This window comes from Micromys minutus, assembly GCF_963924665.1.
Source record: "Micromys minutus genome assembly, chromosome: 3".
Taxonomy (NCBI): Eukaryota; Metazoa; Chordata; class Mammalia; order Rodentia; family Muridae; genus Micromys; species Micromys minutus.
Window position 1 is genome coordinate 84,525,076 of NC_137972.1, and position 20,765 is coordinate 84,545,840.

Sequence of the window (20,765 nt, forward strand, 5' to 3'; positions counted from 1 at the left end):
GTTTCACTGCCTATGTTTCTGAGATAACATTTTCTCAGAATAAGGTTATTGTCTTATTTAGTTTGGAACTTGTAGAGTTTTTATGCTAGATCTCTAATTCATTTGGTTTTTTTCCTGCTGAATGTTGTTTCAACATCTATTTATTAAAATGCATGTTCCAGTGATTTGAGATGACTTCGGATCTATTTTCTGCTTTCTTTTCTAGTCCACAGTCCCGTTGTATATTAAAGCATCAGTACTGCCCTGTAAATCTGGCTTTACAGTATGATTTAATATCTGGAAGCCATAATCACCTGTTATCTTTATTTTTAGTACTTTATCTATTTTCAGATGCTTGAATTCCCATATGAACTCACTGTTAATGTGGGTCTATCAAACTTTCACATTACCTTGTAAAATTTTAGAATCCAGCTGGTTATTTAAAAGATTAAGGCTGAAAATAAACTCTTAATCCACTGAGGAGTTCCTGGTTGTTCATATAGAGGTAAATGTAGTGCTTGTCTCTACATGTGCTACAGCGTTGTTACCCTGCTCTCCCAACACAGGAGTACAACAGGGTCTCCACTTCCCAATCAGCTTTTCTTTTTGTGAAGACCTCTTACAGGAGGACCAAGTTCTAGTTATGTACAGGTTCGCAGCGCCTGGGCTGGAACACAGCTACTGCTTGCTGTAGGCAGTGTGTACCGCAGGCGAGTCTGGGCAGCGTGGGCCCCTGCAGAGTTTTGTTCTTCAGGAGTTGAAAGACTTGGCTGAAAGGAGGGTATAGATGATGGCATCTGCAGCCTCCCATGTCTGGAGGTCCCAAATTCTGAGGCGAATCTATGAGCCCTATGTGACTTGCATCACAGAAACTACAGCTTTGAAAGTCCAATATACCCGGTTTTCTCTCTGCGCAGGCGCAGTCCCAACATGCACCTGATCTTTCAGGACCAGCATGTACCTGGTCATTCAGTGGAGGGTGTGTCCTTCCATGGTGCTCAAATCTAGGATAAGACTCAAGTCTTCTCCAGAATTCACAGCCATTTTGGGAGCATGCTTTTGATCTGAGGAACGCTCTGGCAACTCTGGGGCACGCACACACTTGTAGTCAGCCCTTCTGAGTGGAATGGCCAGTCTCTGGAAATGGATTTAGTTATCCAGAATGAATTGTTTGTCATAGTAAAGGAAAAGTTTGTGAGTGGTTTAGATAGAGCACATTAATTTATGTTAATTATCATTCAACATCTAGTAATACCTGAGGGATGAAAAAGATGATTTCCCACTCTAAAACAAGAGAAAATCTGGAAATGGAAGCATACAAAATCATCCATGTACCCAGAATACGTGAAGGGTATCTTTTCCCTAATTTCTTTCTCTGCATCTTTGTCCTTTGAGTAGAGCTACTAATTTGTTTGAGTTAATTTTATATCCAGCCACTTTGCTGAAGATGTTCATCAGCTGTAGAAGTTCTCTAGTGGAATTTTTGAGGTCACTTCAGTACACTATCATGTCATCTGCAAACAGTGATGTTTTTACTTCTTCCTTTCCAATTTGTATCCCTTTGATTTCCTTTTGCTGTCTAATTGCTCCGGCCAGGACTTCCAGTACTATGTTGAATAGGTAGGGGGAGAGTGGGCAACCTTGTCTAGTTCCTGATTTTAGTGGGATTGCTTCAAGTTTTTCGCCATTAAGTTTGATGTTGGCTATTGGTTTGTTGTATATTGCTTTTATTATGTTTAGTTATGGGCCTTGGATTCCTGTTATTTCTAGGACTTTTAACATGAAGGGGTGTTGAATTTTGTCAAATGCTTTCTCAGCATCTAGTGAGATGACTATGTGGTTTTTTTTCTTTGAGTTTGTTTATATGGTGGATTATGTTGATAGATTTCTGTATATTAAACCATTCCTACATCCCAGGGATGAAGCCTACTTGATCATGGTGAATGATCTTTTTGATGTGTTCTTGGATTCGGTTTGCAAGGATTTTGTTGAGTATTTTTGCATCAATGTTCATAAGTGAGATTGGTCTGAAGTTCTCTTTCTTTTTGTAGGGTCTCTGTGGGGTTTAGGAACAAGGGTTATTGTGGCCTCGAAAAATGAGTTAGGTAGAGTTCCATAGAGTTCCATCTGACTCTATTTTGTGTAATAGTTTGGAGAGTTTTGGTATTAGGTTGCCAATAAATGTCTGATAGAATTCTGCACTAAACCCATCTGGACCTGGGTGGTTTTTTTTTTTTTTTTTTGGTTGGGAGGCTTTTGATGACTGCTTTTATTTCTTCAGGTGTTATGGGATCATTTAGATGGTTTACCTGGTCTTGGTTTAACTTTAGTATCTGGTATCTGTCTAGGAATTCATCCATTTCCTCCAGATTTTCCACCTTTGTTGAGTATAGGCTTTTGTAGTAAGATCTGATGATTTCTTGAATTTCCTCAGTTTCAGTTGTTATGTCTCCACTTTCCTTTCTGATTTTGTTTATTTGGATACTCTCTCTTTGCCCTCTAATTAGTCTGGCTAGGGGTTTATCAATCTTGTTAATTTTCTCAAAGAACCACCTCTTGGTTTTGTTGATTCTTTCAATGGTTCTTTTTGTTTCTATTTGGTCAATTTATGCTCTGAGTTTGATTATTTCTTGCCATCTACTCCTCTTGGGTGTATCTGCTACCTTTTATTCTAGAGCTTTCAGCTGTGCTGTCAAGTTGCTGATGTATGCTCTTTCCAGTTTCTTTTTGGAAGCACTCAGAGCTATTAGTTTCCCTCTCAGTGCCACTTTAATTGCATCCCATAGGTTTGGGTATGTTGTGTTTTCATTTTCATTAAATTCTAGAAAATTCTTAATTTTTTTCCTTATTTCTTCTTTGACCATGCTATCGTTTAATAAAGCATTGTTTAGTTTCCATGTGTACATGTGTTTTTTGTTATCTTTGTTGTTATTAAAGACCAGCCTTAGACCATGGTGATCTGATAGGATGCATGGGAGTATTTCAATCTTCTTATATCTATTGAGGCTTGTTTTGTGACCAATTATATGGTCAATTTTGGAGAAGGTGCCGTGAGGTGCTGAGAAGAAGGTGTATTCTTTTGTTTTAGGATGAAATGTTCTGAAGATGTCTATTAATTCTAATTGGTTCATAACCTCTGCTAGTTTCACTGTGTCCTTGTTCAGTTTCTGTTTCCATGATCTGTCCATTGATGAGAGTGGGGTGTTGAGGTCTCCCACTATTATTGTGTGGGGTGCAATGTATTTTTTGAGCTTTAGTAGGGTTTCTTTTATGAATATGGATGCTCTTGTATTTGGAGCATATAAGATAAGGATTTAGAGTTCTTCCTGACACATTTTTCCTGTAATGAGTTAAAAGTGTTTTTCCTTATTTTTTTTTTTTTTTTTTTTTTTTTTTTTGATAACTTTTGGTTGAAAACCTACTTTACTCGATATTAGAATGGCCACTCCAGTTTGCTTCTTGGAGCCGTTTGCTTGGAAGGTTTTTTCCCAACCTTTTACTCTGAGATATTGTCTGTCTTTCCTGTATGCTGCAAAATGCTGGATTCTGTTTATGTATCCAGTCTGATAGCCTATGTCTTTTTATTGGGGAATTGAGTCCATTTATGTTAACAGTTATTAAGGAATAGTGGTTGCTGTTTTCTGCTATTTTTGCTTTTAGAGGTAGAATTGTGCCTGTGTGTCTTTCTTCTTTTGGTTTTCTTGCTTAGGTATTTTCTTGTTTTTACTAGGATGTAGTTTCCCTCCTTATATTGGGTTTTCCACCTATAATTTGTTGTAGTACTGGGTTTGAGGTCAGATATTGTGTAAATTTAGTTTTGTCCTGGAATATCTTGGTCTCTCCATCTATGGTGATTGAGAGTTTTGCTGGGTATAGCAGCTTGGGCTAACACTTGTGTTCTCTTAGGGTCTGCATGATGTCTGTCCAGGATATTCTAGCTTTCATAGACTCTGTTGAGAAGTTGGGTGTGATTCTGATTGGTCTGCCTTTATATGTTACATGACCTTTTTCCCTTACTGCTTTTAGTATTCTTTCTTTGCTTTGGGCACTTGGCATTTTGACTATTATGTGTTGGGAGGAATTTCTTTTCTGGTCCACTTTATTTAGAGTTCTGTAGGTTTCTTTTATGCTCATGGTCATCTCATTCTTAAGGGTAGGGAAGTTTTCTTCTACGATTTTGTTGCAGATATTTACTGTGCCTCTTAATTGATATTTTTTGCCCTCTTTTATTCCTATTATACTTAGGTTTGGTCTTCTTATTGTGTCCTGGATCTCCTAGACATATTGGGTTAGGAGCTTTTTGGTTTTTGCATCTTCTCTGTCTATGTTTTTAATGTTGTCTTTGGCTCCCAAGATTCTCTCTTTCATCTCTTGTAGTCTGTTGGAGATGCTTGCATCTGTGACTACTGATTTTTTTTTTTAGGTTTTCTACCTCCAGGGTTGTCTCTTTTAGTGTTTTCTTTATTGTTTCTATCTCCATTTTAACTTCCTTCTTCAATTCCTTTATCTCTTTGGTTTTGTTTTCCTCTAGTTCTTTGAGTGTTTTTCTTGTTTCCTCTTTAAAAGCTTCTATTTCTTTATCCTTTTCCTCCCATTCTTGTTTAATGATCTCTATTATCATCTTGAGGTATGATTTCGGTTCTGAGTCTTCTTTTTCTGGAGTGTTTGGCATTCTGCTGTTTGCTGTGATGGGAGAGCTGGGTTCCAGTGTTGCCAGGTTGTCTTGGTTTCCATTGGGTAAGTTCTTTTGCTTTCCTCTTGCCATCTTGTTGTCTGTGATTATACATGGTCTTGTTGTCAGTGATTGGTTCTCATCTCTCCCGTGTACCTTGCCTGTGTCTCTGGATCTCCACTCTTCCTGGTAGCAGATGGCCTGAGCGGTTGGTCCACACACACATGGGTACACCGGGTAGAAACCAAGACCCTATGGCAGAGTTCATGCTCTCCTGATCCAATTGGGGGGGCACTTTCCGGGTGCTCGGCCCAGACCTCTCTGCGTCCCGGCTACTCACAGCAGTCTTACCAGGCCTGTGTCCCTGGATCTCCACTGTTCCTGGTGGCTGTTATTGTTTTCTTAATGACATATCTTTATCAGCAGGGATATTTAAAGCTAACTTTAAATTAAATGGAGTAATGAAAGAAGCACTCTTCTGGTTATTGACACAGAAAGGAGTGCACAGGCATGCATATTGTACTGGGATTTGTGTAGTATCTTAGATAAAGAACTTTTCATTCGGCTACAAGGAATTGTTTGGTTTTCATGAAATGTGTATGAACATATAAGAAAGTAATGATGTCCATTGTACCCAAGTAAAGTAAATCATTTGCATAGAACTAGTTTAATGTGTTTTGAAGATGATGTCTATCGAGAGAATGTTCTTGTTTTCTTCTCAATAACACATTTTTACCTGCAAGGATGTTTAAAGTTAACTGTATACAGAGTAATGTTGGGAGCGATGCCTCCCCCCTTGTATGCCTAGACATCGGGAAAACAACAAGCCCTCCTTTGAAGTTAAGATCAGCCTAGTCACAAGCTGATGGCTCACACCTATATTCTTGTTTACACTGCTGCTGGTTACAGACTCGACCCAGGGGGTGTCTTTTCACCACACAGCTAGGGAATTTATATACTACCTTTTGTATCAGATATCTAGAGCTGGATTTAAAGAGTAAAATGGCATTTTGGTTACATGGATGACCGAGTCGTGTCTTTCTTTTTCAAACCCTCAGGCCTTCACCTGATTTGTAAAAGCTGTTGATGGTGCAGGCACCATCAAGTGAATAACAAAGCCCAACACTCTTCTGGTTATTGGCACACAAGGAACACAAGAGCATGCACACTGTACTGGGGTTTGTGTAGGGTCTCAGATCAAGTATGTTTTGTTCAGCTACAATAAATTGTTTAGTTTTCTGTGGATGTGTATGAGAAAATATAAGAAAGTGATGACATCCATTGTGCCTGATGTAAAGTAAATCAGTTACAAAGCAGAACTACTTTAACACATTTTGAAGATGATGTCTACTGAGAGGAATGTTCTTGTTTTATTCTTAATAACGCACCTTTAGTGGTGTGGAGGCTTAAAGCTAACTGTACACAGAGTAAGAAAGAAACCGTTTTCTGATTATTGGCCTAGAGTAGAACACATGGGTATGAGCTTTGTACTGGGATTTGTATAGCTTCTTCGTTAACGTACATTTGTTCAGCTACAGGAATTGGGCTGACTTCATGAATTGTGTACAAGAAAATATTAGAAAGGAATGACATCCATTGTGCCTGAAGTAAAGTAAATCAGTTGTAAAGCAGAACTTCATCTTTAAAAGGCATAAAACTTGTTCCGCTTTGCAACTGACTTACATTACTTTGGGAGCAATGGATGCCATTCCTTCCTTATATTTGCGCATACACATTCCAGAGAAAAGAAAAAAAAATTCACTGTAGCTGAATGACAAGTTCTTTAACTATGATGCCACACAAATGCCAGTAAATGCTTATGCCTGTGTGTTCCTCTGTGTGTCAATAACCGGAAGAGTGTTGGTGTCATTTCTCTGTGTACAGTTAGCTTTAAACATCCCCACCAGTAAAGATTTATTATTAAGACAAAACAAGAACATGTCTCTCAACAGTGATCAATGTCTAAACGCATTAAAATAGTTCTGCTTTGCAACAATGGATGTCACTACTTTTTTATATTAGTTCATACACATTTCACAGAAAACCAAACAATTTGTGGTAGCTGAACAGAATGTACACTAAATAAGATGCTACACAAATTCCAATGCAATGCACATGCTCTTGTGTTCTTCTCTGTGCCAATCATCTAAAGTGTTGGTTTTGTTACCCTGTATACACTTAGTTTAAAACATCAGCGCTAGATGCATTATTAAGAAGAAAACAAGAACATTTTATACAATAGGTATTGCCTTCCAAATACATTAGACTTGCTCCGCTTTGCAACTGACTTACATTCATACTGAATACTTACATACTTCAGGAGCAATGGATGCCATTCTTTCCTTATATCTGCTCATGCACATTTCACAGAAAAGTAAACAATTCATTGTAGCTGAAGGGAACTTTCTTTAACTAAGATGCTACACAAATTCCAGTACATGTACATGGCTGTGTGTTTCTCCTGTGCCAAAAACATGAAGAGTGTTGTTATAGTTACTCTGTGTACAGTAGCTTTAAATATCCCCACCAGTAAAGTTCTGTTAAGAAAACAAGAACATGTCTCTTAACAGATGTCATATTCAAGATACATTAAACTAGTGCTACTTTGCAACTGATTTAGTTTATTTTGGGTACAGTCGATTTTTATTACTTCCTCATATTTGCTCATACACAATTCAGGAAAAAAAGCACAATTCCTGTAGCCAAACAAAATCTACTTTAACTACATAGCTACACAAATCCCAGCATAATGCTGGTGTGTTCCTTTGTTTGGCAATCAACAAAAGAGTGTTTCTTTCATTTCTCCATGTACTGTTAGCTTTAAACATCCGAGTGGGTAAAGATGCCTTATTAAGAAGAAAACAGCGCAGTACAGTCTGTGATCAGACTGGTCTTGCCTCCGTCTCTTCCCACTGCTACAGGCAGATCAGGCACACTGCCATCAGGACTTGCAGATGGCCTGCAGAGAATTGTGCACCCAGAGGAGATGCAGGAGTGCTCTGCTTACTTAGCCCACAGGTGAGCCCACACTCCCTCTCCAGTGACTTTCTTGGGAGAGAACTCTGGGAGCTCTCTGGGCGCAGGGATCTCAGTACAATCTGGCACTGAATTCATCAGACTGGTTTGTCCTTCAGCTGTGCCCAGAGCCACAGGCAGATGCAGCACACTGCCATCAGGACTCACAGATGGCCTGCAGAGAACTGTGCACCTAGAGGAGATGCAGGAGCCCTCTACTTACTGAACCCACACTCTCTCTCCACTGATTATCTGGGAAGAGACCTCCAGGAACTCTCAGGGCACAGGTATCACACTACTGCTTGGGTCTGTGCCCTTCAGGCCTCCATCTGCACCCAGAGCTAGAGCCGGCCCATAGCCATAGGAACTCATAGCCTGCCCATAGAGAGCTGAACACCCAGGACCAATCTCCCTCTGGAGTTTATGGTCCACAGACACATAGAAAAAACAAGCTCTATTCAGAGACAAGATCAACTAACTTCAAAGATAAGAAAATAGCAAGAGACAAACACAAGAATCTAAGCAGCAGAAACCAAAACAACCTGGCAACATCAGAACCCAGCTCTCCCACAAGAGCAAGCATTTGTATATATCAACACACCAAATAAATAAATAAATAAATAAATAAATAAATAAATAAATAAGATTTGGATTTAAAAACATGACTCATGCTGATGATAGAGGGCCGCAAAATGTGCATGAATAACTCCCTTAAAGAAATACAGGAGAACACAGAAAAACAAGTACAAGCCCTTAGAGAAACAAAGGAAAACACAAGCAAATAGATGAAGGAATTGAACAAAACCATCCAGCCAAAATGGGAACAACAAAGAAAACACAAAGAGAGACAACCCTGCAGATGGAAAACATAGGAAAGAGGTCAGGAGTCATAGATGCAAGCATCACCAACAGACTACAAGAGATGGAAGAAAACCTCAGGGGCAGAGGATAACATAGAAAGCATTGATACAACAGTCAGAGAAAACGTAAAAATTAAACAGCTCCTAACCCAAAATGTCCAGGAAGTCCAGAACACAATGAGAAGACCAAACCTAAGGATAATAGGTGTAGAAGAGAGAAAAGACACTCAACTGAAAGGCCCAGTAAATATCTTCAACCAAATTATACAAGAAAGCTTTCCTAACCTAAAGAAAGAGATAACCACGAACATAGTTATGAACAAGAAGGATTCAGAACTCCAAATAGATTGGACCAGAAAAGAAACTCCTCCTGACACATGATAGTCAAAACACCAAATGTTCAAAATGAAGAACGTATACTAAAAACAGTAAGGAAAAAAGGACAGTAATGTAGAAAGTCAGACTGAGCAGAATTACACCTGGCTTCTCAACAGAAACTATGAAAGCTAGAAGATCCTGGACAGACATGATACAGACCCTAAAAAGACAAAAATGTCAGCTCAGGTTACTGTATCCAGCAAGTCTCTGTTATTATAGATGGAGAAACCAAGATATTCCAGGACAAAACCAAATTTATACAGTATCTGTCCAAAATCCAGCCCTACAAAGGATAATAGATAGAAAACTCCAACACAAGGAGGGAGACTACATCTTAGGAAAAGCAAGAAAATAATTCTCTTGTAAAAAAAAAAAAAGCAAAAGGAAAAAGGTATACAAACATAATTCTACCTCTAATAACAAAATTAACAGGAAACACCAATCACTATTCCTTAATATCTCAACATCAATGGACTCAATTCCCCAATAAAGAGACATAGACTATCAGACTGGATACACAAACAGGATGCAGGATATTGCTGCATACATGAAACTCATCTCAGCAACCAAAACAGGCACAACCACAGAATAAAAGGTTGGGGAAAAACTTTCCAAGCAAATGGTCCCAAAAAACAAGCTGGAGTAGTCATCCTAATATCAAATAAAATATTTTCAACCAAAAGATATCAAAAAAGATAAGGAAGGAAACTTTATTTAATCAAAGATAAAATCTATCAAGATGAACTCTCAATCCTGAACATCTATGCTCCAAATACAAGGGCACCCACATTCATAAAATAAACTCTATTAAAGCTCAAAGTATATATCATAGCACACACAATAATAGTGAGAGACTTCAATACCTCACTGTCATCAATGGACAGATCATGGAAACAGAAAGGAAACAGAGAACCAAATGAATTTAACAGACATCTATAGAATGTATATATATATATATATATATATATATATATACACACACACACACACACACACACACCCTTTTCTCAGCATCTTGCGGCACCTTCTTTAAAATTGACCATAGTCGATCACAAAACAGGCCTTAACAGATACAAGAACACTGAAATAATCTCATGCACTGTATTAGATCATCATGGACTAAGGCTGGTTTTCAATAACAGCAACAAGAACAAGCCCACATACACATGGAAGCTGAAGAATGCTCTACTCAACAATAGCTTGGTCAAGGAAGAAATAAAAAAATCAAAGAATCTTTAGAATTTAATGAAAATTAAGGTACAATATACCCCGACTTATGGGATACAATGAAAGCAGTGATAAGGGGAAAACTCATAGCTCTGAGTGCCTCCAAAACTAAACTGGAGAGAGCATACACTAGCAACATGACAGTACAGTTGAAAGCTCTAGAACAAAAAGAAGCAAATACACCCAGGAGGAGTAAATGGCAGGAAATAATCAAACTCAGAGCAGAAATTAACCAAATAGAACCTAAAAGAACTATACAATGAATCAAGAAAACCAGAAGCTGGTTCTTTGAGAAAATCAACAATATTGATAAACCCTTAGCCAGAGTAACAAGAGGGCACAGAGAGCGTATCCAAATTAACAAAATCAGAAATGAAAGGGGAGACATAACAACAGGAACTGAAGAATTTCAAGAAGACATCAGATCCTACTACAAAAGCCTATTTGCATCAAAATTGGAAAATCTGGAGGAACTGGACAAATTTCTAGAGAGATACAAGGTACCAAAGTTAAATCAGCATCAGATCAACCATCTAAACAGCCCCATAACCCCTAAAGAAATAGAAGCAGTCACCAAAAGCCTCCCAACTAAAAAGAGCCCAGGACCAGATGGGTTCAGTGCAGAATTCTATCAGACTTTCATAGAATACCTAATACTAATACTCTCCAAACTATTCCACAAAACAGAAACAGAGGGAACACTACCCAACTCGTTCTTTGAAGCCACAATTATGCTCATACCTGAACCATTAAAGACTCTACAAACAAAGAACTTCACATCAATTTCCTTCATGAACATCGATGCAAAATACTCAGTAAAATTCTTGCCAACTGAATCCAAGAACACACCAAAATGATCATTCACAATGATCAAATAGGCTTCATTTCAGGAATGTAAGGATCATTCAATATACAAAAATCTGTCAATGTAATCTACTATGTAATGAAACTCATAGAAAAAATTCACATGATCATCTTTTTAGATGCTGAAGAAGCATTTGACAAAATCCAACACCTCTTCATGTTAAAAGTCTTGGAAAAAGTGGGAATTCAAAGCCCATACTTAAACATAGTAAAAGCAATATAGAGCAAACCAGTAGCCAATATCAAACTAAAAGGTGAGTTTCCTCTATAAGGGCTTCTACTTTTTTACATGTGTTCTCCTGGTTCGCCTCTCATTGTTTAAAGGGAGTTCTTCTCGAAGATATCCATCATCCTGAAGTATGATTTTAAGTCAAAATCTTGTTTTCTGGTGTGTTGGAAAATCCACTGCTTGCTGTGGTGGGAGAGCTGGGTTCTGATGTTGCCAGGTTGTGTTGGTTTCTATTGCTTAGTTTCTTGCGCTTTCCTCTTGCCATCTTGTTATCTGGGATTATAGGTGATCTTGTTGTCTCTGACTGGAGCCTGTCTCTCCTGTGTTTCTGAGGGCCTGTGGGCTCAGAAAGGAGATTGCTCCTGGGTGTTTGTCTCTTTGCAGGCAGGCAGTGAGTTCTGATGGCAGTGACTCGGTTCTGTCTCCGTGGGCTTCGTTAGAAGAGTACTTGTGAGGCTGTTCTGGGGTTTTTTTTTTTTGGGAGTTCAGCCATCTGTGTGCAGGTCTTGAGTCCCAAAGGCGGTCACTTGGCCCTCTCTCTGGGCCGAAAAGCTGTTTCTTTCATTTTCAATGTATACAGTTAGCTTTAAACAACTCAGAGCTAAAGATGCATTAACAGGAAATAAACAAGAACATTTCTCTCAGTAGACATGATCTTCACAATGCATGAAACTAGTTTTGTTTGCAACAGATTTACTTTACTTTGGAAACAATGGATGTTATTAGTTTTTATTTTGGCTCACACATATTTCACCAAAAGAGAATAATTTGCTGTAGATGGATGAAACATACTTTTACTAAGATACTACACGAAACACTACATGCACGGCCATGTGCTTCTCTCCGTGCCAATAAGCAGGAGGATGTTTCTTCTATTTGCAGTATGTACAGTTGGGTTTAAACATGTCAGCCACTAAGGATGCTTTAACAGGGTATGAACAATAACATTTCTCTCCATAGGCGTGGTCTTCAAAATGCATGAAAGAAGGTTTGTTTGCAAAGATTTAGTTTACTTTGGGAACAGTGGATGTCATTAGTTTTTAATATTGGCTCATCCATGTTTCACAAAAGCAGAACAGGGTTAGGGTTGCGGTTAGCGTCAGGGTTTGGGTTAGGGGGAGGGTTAAAGTTATATTTAGGGTTACATTGGGGTTAGGGATAGGGTTAAGGTCAGGGTCAGGGTTATTGTTCAGGTTAGGGTTATAGTTAGGGTTAGAGTTTGGGTTAGGTTAGGGTGTAGGTTTAGAATTAGAGTTAGGGTTACAGTTATGGTTAGGGTTAGGAATACAATATGGATAGGGTTGGGGTTTGGTGTTAGCTTTAGGTTTAGGTTAAGAGTAGGTTTAAGGTTATGTTAGGGTTAGGGTTAGTTTTAGGTTAGGGTTTGGGTTACATTAGATTTAGGTTTAGAATTAGAATTAGGGTTAGTAGTTAGGTTTAGGGTTAGAGTTGGGTTTAGGGTATGGTTTAAGTTAGAGTAAGTGTTAGCATCAGGGTTAGGATTAGGCTAATGTTAGGGTTAGGTTTGGATCAGGACTAGCATTAGAATTAGGTTTGGTTTAGGGCTAGGTTTATGTCAGTGTTAGGCTTAGGGTTAGTGTTATGATTAGGCTTAAGATTATGGTTAGGCTTAAGGTTAGGGTTAGGGTTACGACTGTTTTAGGGTTAGGTTTAGGGTTACTTTTGTGTTAGGGTTATGCTTAGGTTTAGGTTTATGGATAGGGTTCGGGTTATGTTAGGGTTATATTTAAGGATCAGGGTTAGGGTTAGCATTACATTAGGTTTAGAGTTAGGTTTAGGGTTAAGGTTTGGGGTTAGGGTTAGGTTTTGGTTTAGGGTTGGAGTAATGTTTAGGGTTAGAATTAGCCTTATGGTTAAGTTTAGGGTTAATGTTTGGTTTTAGAATTAGCTTTAGGTTTAGGGTTAGATTAAGGGTTAGGTTTAGAATTAGCTTTAGGGTTATGATTAGGTTTAGGGTTATGGTTATGTTTACAGTTAGGGTTAGGGTTAGTGCAAGGTTTCAGATATCCTGATATTTAGGGTTTGGTTTAGGTTAGGGTTAAGATTATGGTTAGTGTTTGGTGTTAGGATTAGGCTAGGTTTAGTGTTAGGGTATTGTTTAGGTTTATGTTCATGGTTAGATAATGGGTTAGGGTTGCATTAGGTTTAGGTGTATGGCTAGGGTGAAGAGTATGGCTTGGGTTAGGTTTAGGGTTAGGTTTACAGTTATGTTAGGGTTAAATTAGGGTTAGAGTCAGGGTTAGGTTTATGTTAGGGATAGGGTTAGTATTAAGGTTAGTGCCATGTTAGGATTAGGGTTATGGTTAGAATTAGGAGTTAGCGTTAGTTTGGGTTAGGTTTAGGTTATGGTTAAAGTTAAGGTTAGGGTTACCTTAGGGTTTGGGTTAGGTTTAGGGTTAGGGTTAGGTTTACAATTACATTAGGTTTAGGTTAAGCTTCAGGTTAGTATTAGGATTAGGTTAGGGTTATGTTTAGGGTTATGTTAGGGTTAGGATTAGGGTTAGGGTTATCATTAGTGCTAGCATTATTTTAGGGTTAGGGTTAAGTTTAGGGTTTGCATTAGGATTAGAATTAGGCTATGCTTAGGGTTAGGTTTTGGGTTAAGGTTAGGATTAGGTTTATGGTTAGTAGGGTTTGAGTGATAGGTTTAGGGTTTCGGTATGGTTAGTATTAGGGTTAGGGCTAGTTCTAGATTTAGGGTTAAATGAGGGTTAAAGTTGGGATTATGGTTAGGTTTAGGTTAGGGTTGAGATTATGGTTAGTGTTAGGGTTAAGATTAGGTCAGAGTTAGGTTTATAATTAGGTTTAGGGTTATGGTTATATTAGGGATTGGGATTAGGGTTAGTGTTACCTTAAATTTAGGATTAAGGTTAGGTTTAGGAATTAGATTTAGGTTTACAGTAATTTTTGGGTTAAATTAGGGTTAGGATTATGGTTAGGTTTATATTAGGGATAGGGTAGGTGTTAGCATTAGGGTTACATTAGGGTTAGGGTTAGGGTTAGGGTTAGATTTAGGGGTTAGCTTCAGGTTACAGTTAGTTTTAGGCTATGGTTAGAGTTAAGAGAAGTGTTAGATTTAGTGTTAACATTAAGGTTAATTTTAGGGTTATGGTTAGTGTTAGGGTTAGGGTTAGGGTTAGGTTAGGGTTAGGGTTAGGGATAGGGTTAGGGTTAGGTTTAGTGTTACAATTAGGTTTAGGCTTACTTTAGGGTTAGGGTTAGGGTTAGGGTTACGGTTAGGGTTAGGGTTAGGGTTAGGGTTAGGGTTAGGGTTAATGTTAGGGTTATGATAGGAAGAGGGTTAGGGTTTAGGGCTAAAGTAAGGTTTAGATTTAGAGTAAGGCCTAGGCTTAAGATTTCATTAGGTTTTAGTGATTGTGGTAGGATTAGTGTTAGTGTTAGAAGTATGATTTGGATTTAAGTTAGCTTTTATTTGTGTTTAGCATTAAGGTTAGGTTTAGGGTTAGGGTTTGGCTTAGGTAATGATTAGGGTTATTCTTAAGTTTATAATTATGGTTAGGGGATACTCTAGGATAATCTTAATTTTAGGGTCGAGGTTATGGTTACAGTTAGGTTTAGTGTTACATTAGTGTTAGATTTAGGGGTTGGAGATAATGTTAGTGTTATTTTTGGGGTTAGGCTTAGGGGTAGGATATAAGGGTAGAGTTGGTGTTCTAATTAGGGTGGGGTTCGTGTTAGGGTTAGTGCTTGGGTTAGAGTTAGCGTTATGGTTACATTACATTTAGGAGTATAAATAGAGTTAGTTTTAGGGTTAGGGATATGTTTCATGCATTTGGAAGATCATGTATGTTGTGAGAAATGTTTCATTTACTTCGTTATTATGTATAATTAACAACTAAGTTTTTAAAAAAATTCTCTTACAACTTTAAAAAGGAGGGGTACATATACAAAATTTTAAAGGCATTTTGGCATAACCCTATATGAATATTTTTGTCAGTACTTAATTCTTTTAGAGGTTTGATAGCATGCATTGAAATACCACTAGTTACCATAAGCATAAAGTACATGTAGGACAGAATGTAACCTGAAAACAGATTTCTTGGTGAGTATAGATTAAGCATAATGATCTTTGAATACCAAAAATTGCCACAAGGCTATATTTTTAGTCTTGGATTATTAATGATTTAAGGTCCAGGTGTAGCACACTCTGAGAGGGTGCTATACATTTATTTTTTCCTAAGGACTGAGGCTTTCATTTTTTGGCCTTTGTTTTTCTTAGGCTTTATATGGCCTGTGAGTTGTTTCTGGGGTGTTCTTAGCTTTCTGGAGTTAGTATCCAATTATCAGTGACTGCATATTATGTCTGTTCTTTTGTGACTGGGTTATCTCACTCAGGATGATATTCTCTAGATGCATCCATTTTCCTAGGAATTTCATAAAGTCATTCTTTCTGATAGCTGAGTAGTACTCTATTGTGTAAATATACCACAATTTTTGCATCCATTCATCTACTGAAGGACATCTGGGTTCTTTCCACTTCTGGCTATTATAAATAGGGCTGCTATGAACATTGTGGTGAATGTGTCTTTGTTGTATGTTGGAGCATCTCTGGGGTATATGCCCAGAAGTGGAATAACTGGGTTTACAGGTAGAACTATGCCCAAATTTCTGAGGAACCACCAGACTGATTTCCAGAGTGGTTGTACCAGTTTACAACCCCATCAACAGTGAAGAAGTGTTCCTCTTTCTCCACATCCTCTACAGCACCTGCTGTCATCTGAGCTTTTGATCTTAGCCATTCTGAATAGTGTGAGGTGGAATCTCAGGGTTGTTTTGATTTGCATTCCCTTGATGGCTAATGGCTTCGAGCACTTCCTTAGATGCTACTCAGCCATTTGATATTCCCCAATTGAGAACTTTTTGTTTAGCTCGGTACCCCATTTTTAATAGGATTGTTTGATTCTCTGGCATCTAACTTCTTGAGTTCTTTGTATACATTGGATATTAGACCTCTTTCAGATGTGGGGTTGGTAAAGAGCTTTTCCCAATCTGTTGGCTGCCATTTTGTTTTCTTGACAGTGTCCTTAGCCTTACAGAAACTTTGCAATCTCAAGTTCCATTTGTCGAACTTTGACCCTAGAGCACAAGCCATTGGTGTTCTGTTCAGGAAAATTTTCCCTGTGCCTATGTGTTCTAAGGTTTTCCCTATTTTCTCTTCTAATAGTTTCAGTGTACCTGGTTTAATGTGTACATCTTTGATCCACTTGCACTTGAACTTTGTACAAGGAGATAAGAAAGGGTCTATTTTCATTCTTCTGCATGCTGAGTGCCAGTTGAACCAACACCATTTGTTAAAGAGTCTCTCCTTTTTCCATTGAATGTTTACAGCTCCTTTGTCAAAAATCAAGTGACCATATGTGTGAGGGTTCATTTCTGGATCTTCTATTCTGTTCCATTGATCAACATGCCTATCTCTGTACCAGTACCATGATGTTTTTAACACAATTGCCTTGTAATATAGCTTGAGGTAAGGGATGGTGATTCTCGCAGATGTTTTCTTGTTGTTGAGGACAGATTTTGATATTCTAGGTTTTTTGTTATTCCAGATGAATTTGCACATTGCTCTTTCCAACTCTTTGAAGAATTGGGTTGGAATTTTGATTGGGATTGCATTGAATCTGTAGATTGCTTTTGGTAAGATGGCTATTTTTACAATGTTGATCCTTCCAATCCATGAGCATGGGAGATCTTACCATCTTCTGAGATCTTCCTCAGTTTCCTTCTTCAGAGCTTTGAAGTTCTTGTCATACAGGTCCTTCACTTGCTTAGTTAGAGTCACACCAAGGTATTTCATATTGTTTGTGACTATTGTGAAGGGTATCTTTTCCCTCATTTCTTTCTCCACGTTAGTCCTCTGAGAAGAGGAAGGCTACTGATTTGTTTGAGTTAATTTTATATCTAGCCACTTTGCTGAAGTTGTTTATCAGCTGTAAATGTTCTCTGGTGGAATTTTTGGGGTCACTTATGTATACTATCATGTCATCTGCAAACAGTAATATTTTTACTTCTTCCTTTCCGATTTGTATCCCTTTGATTTCCTTTTGCTGTCTAATTGCTCCGGCCAGGACTTCCAGTACTATGTTGAATAGGTAGGGGGAGAGTGGGGAGCCCTGTCTAGTCCCTGATTATAGGGGGATTGCTTCAACCAACTAAGTTTTTTAAGGCTAATTCTACACATTGAGAAAAAAAGAAGCATTCTGTCACTTAATGACACAGATTTGCACACATGGTCATGCACATTGTTCTGTTTTCTTGAAATGTAAATTACCCAACATGAAAAACTAATGAAATCCATTTTTCTACAAGAAAAAAAATCTGTCGCAAATAAAACCAGCTTTATGCATTGTGAAGTTCACATCTGTTGTGAGCAATATTCTGTTTACTTTGTAATAATGCATATTTACAGGCTGAGTTGTTTGAGCTGATTCTACCCATTGGGAACAGAAGAAACATTCTGATGCTGGTTGGTACAGAGTGAAGTACAGTGACATGGCCACTGTGCTGTGTTTTGTGTGACATCTTACTTAAACTACATTTTGTTTGGCAACAATGAACAGAAGACCATGGACATTGTCATGTGTTTTGTGTCCCTTCTTCGTTAAAGTACATTTTGTTTATGCTACAATGAATTGTTCCATTTTTGTGAAATGTATATTGGCGGAGATGAAAAACTAATAAGTCCATTGTTCCGCAAGTCAGGTAAATCAGTTGAAAACAAAAGTAGTTTAATGCATTGCGATGATCACATCTGGTGAGAGAAATATTCCTTTGACTAAGTAACAACAAATCTTTACCAGTTGAGTTGTTTAAAGCTAATTCTACACACTGGAAATACCAGAAACCTTGTGCCACGTTTTGGCAGAGAGTGAAACACACAGGCATAATCACTATACTCTGTTTTCAGTGGCGTTGTAATTAGCGTACAGAAAATTGTTTTTCATGAAATGTAAATTATTAACCTTATGAAAAACTAATGAAATCAATTGCTCTCCAAGTAAAGTAAATTAGTTGAAAACAAAACAAATTGAGTGTGTTCTGAAGATCACATCTGTTAGGGTTAGGGTTAGGATTAGGAGTAAGTTAGGGTTGGGTGAGGGTTTGGGTAACTGTTATGGTTAGAGTAAGGGTTAGATCTAGGGTTACAGTTAAAGTTAGGGTTCAGATAAGGGTTAGGTTTAATGTGATCTGAAGATCATGTCTTTTGAGAGAAATGTTACATTTGCTAAGTAATTATGCATATTAACTGATCAGTTGTATAAATCTAATTCTACCTATTGGAAACTAAACATTCTGGTGCTTATTGGTACAGAAGGAAAACACACAGGCATTCACATTGTATTATATTTTGTGTGCACTATTAGTTGAACTATATTTCGTCCAGCTACAATGAATTGTTCCGTTTTTGTGAAATGTATATTAGCCAATATGAAAAACTAATGAAATCCATTGTTCCACAAGTTAAATAAATAAATTGCAAACAAAACTAGTTTAATACATTGGGAAGATCACGTCTGTTGAGAGAAATGTTTCTTTTATTTTGAAATAATGCATATTTACCAGCTCAGTTGTTTAAATCAAATTTTACCTATTATAAACAAAGCACGCATTTTCCTGCTTATTGGGACGGAATGGAACACAGGGGTACGCACATTGTTCTGTGCTTTGTATACTGTCTTACATAAAGTTGTGTTCAGCTACAATATACTGTTTGTTTTGTAAGCTGTATACTATCTATTATAAATAACTAATGCCAAATATTTTTCACCAATTAAAGTAAAACAGTTGCAAAATAAACTAATTCAATGTGTTGTGAAGATCACATCTGTAGAGATTAGGGTTTAGGGTCAGGAGGATGGTCAGGGTTAGAGTTAGTGTTATGGTTAGGTCTAGGTTTGAGTTACAGTTGGCATTAGGATTATGTTTAAGGGATATGTTAGGTTCAGAATTACAGTTAGGGTTAGGGTTAATGTGTTGTGAAGATCATGTGTGTTGAGAGAAATGGCTAAGAAACACACATATTTACCAGTTAACTTGATAAATTACAGTATTACACATAGGAAACAAAAAACATTCTGCTGCTTATTGGAGCAGAGTACAGCACACAGGGATGCGCATTGTACTGTGCTGTTCGCAACTGCATTAATTTACTTGGGGATCAATGGGTTTCATTCGTTTTTTATATTGGATCAACATACAGTTCACAGAAACAGAACCATTCGTTGTAGCCAAACGAAACATACTTCATATGCATATATGATGTATGTATATGTATGATGTTGTTTGCAAGATATTTGATCACACTTTGAACCCCAGACTGTGCAGTTTACTGAAAAAACCTGTTTCTAGTTGTGGAGTGGCTTACCCTTAGCACACACCTTTAATCCCAAACCATGAAGGTAAAGTTAGTCTGTAGAAGGAAGCACATGAGAACAGAGGAAAAATAGGGTCCTTAAGAGAGCAGTGCAGAGAGAGGAGGAGACAGTTTTGCTGGAACAGTTGTGTAGAAACAGATTGAAGTGAAAGAACAAACCAAACACAGGTGAAGACAGAACAAGCCAGAGAATGAGAGGCAACCAGAAGATTAGAACAGATCGCCAAAGGTAGGATGAGGCCTAGCAGAGCAATTCAGTCAAAGCTGGAAGAAGCCAGTTTGAATTAGTCAGCATGGAGAGGAGTTTTGAACCAGGATAGTTGACCAGTCAGCCAGAATTTAGAAAGAGCTAGAAAGGATGAATTTATTTGGCAGTAAGTATCTGAGACTAAAAATATTCTAGGTCTAGGTAAGATTGAATAGAAGCTAGAAGCTTCCAGGACTAGGCTTAGGTTAGCAGACAGGCAGTAAACCTCTGAGACAACAATTACATCGGGCACATGAAAGCTACTTTTACATTATGTATGACTGCATATATGGGTAATATGTGTATGTAAAATACATATAATAAGGAAAACATGAATACAAGTAGGGGTGTTATGAGAGGTATTGCTCACTTGTGCACATAAAACCATCACACTTTTTATCACCATCTCAAAATAATTTCCCTAAATTATGGTTAAGATATAATTTAACTACTAAGTCCATAAATATAATTTCATAATATTTTAGATATGAGGGAATCAGATATGGTATAATATGTGGTGATTAAGTCAGGTTTTAAAAATAATTCACTTGGTGTAAAGTATTGAATAAGAAATTAACTTTTTAAAGATGTGTTAATTATATATAAGTACACTGTAGCTGTCATCAGACACATCAGAAGGTTTCAGATCTCATTACAAATGGTTGTGAGCCACCATGTGGTTCCTGGGAATTGAACTCAGGACCTCTGGAAGAGCAGTCAGTGCTCTAACCACTGAACCATCTCTCCAGCCCATGCCTGACTTTTTAAGTGGGATCTGAATTCAGGCTCTCAATATTGAAGACAAGAACCTTATCAACTGAGCCATCTCTGAAGCCCAGCAGCTCTTGACAGTGATGATGTGTCATAATTAAACGTCTGTG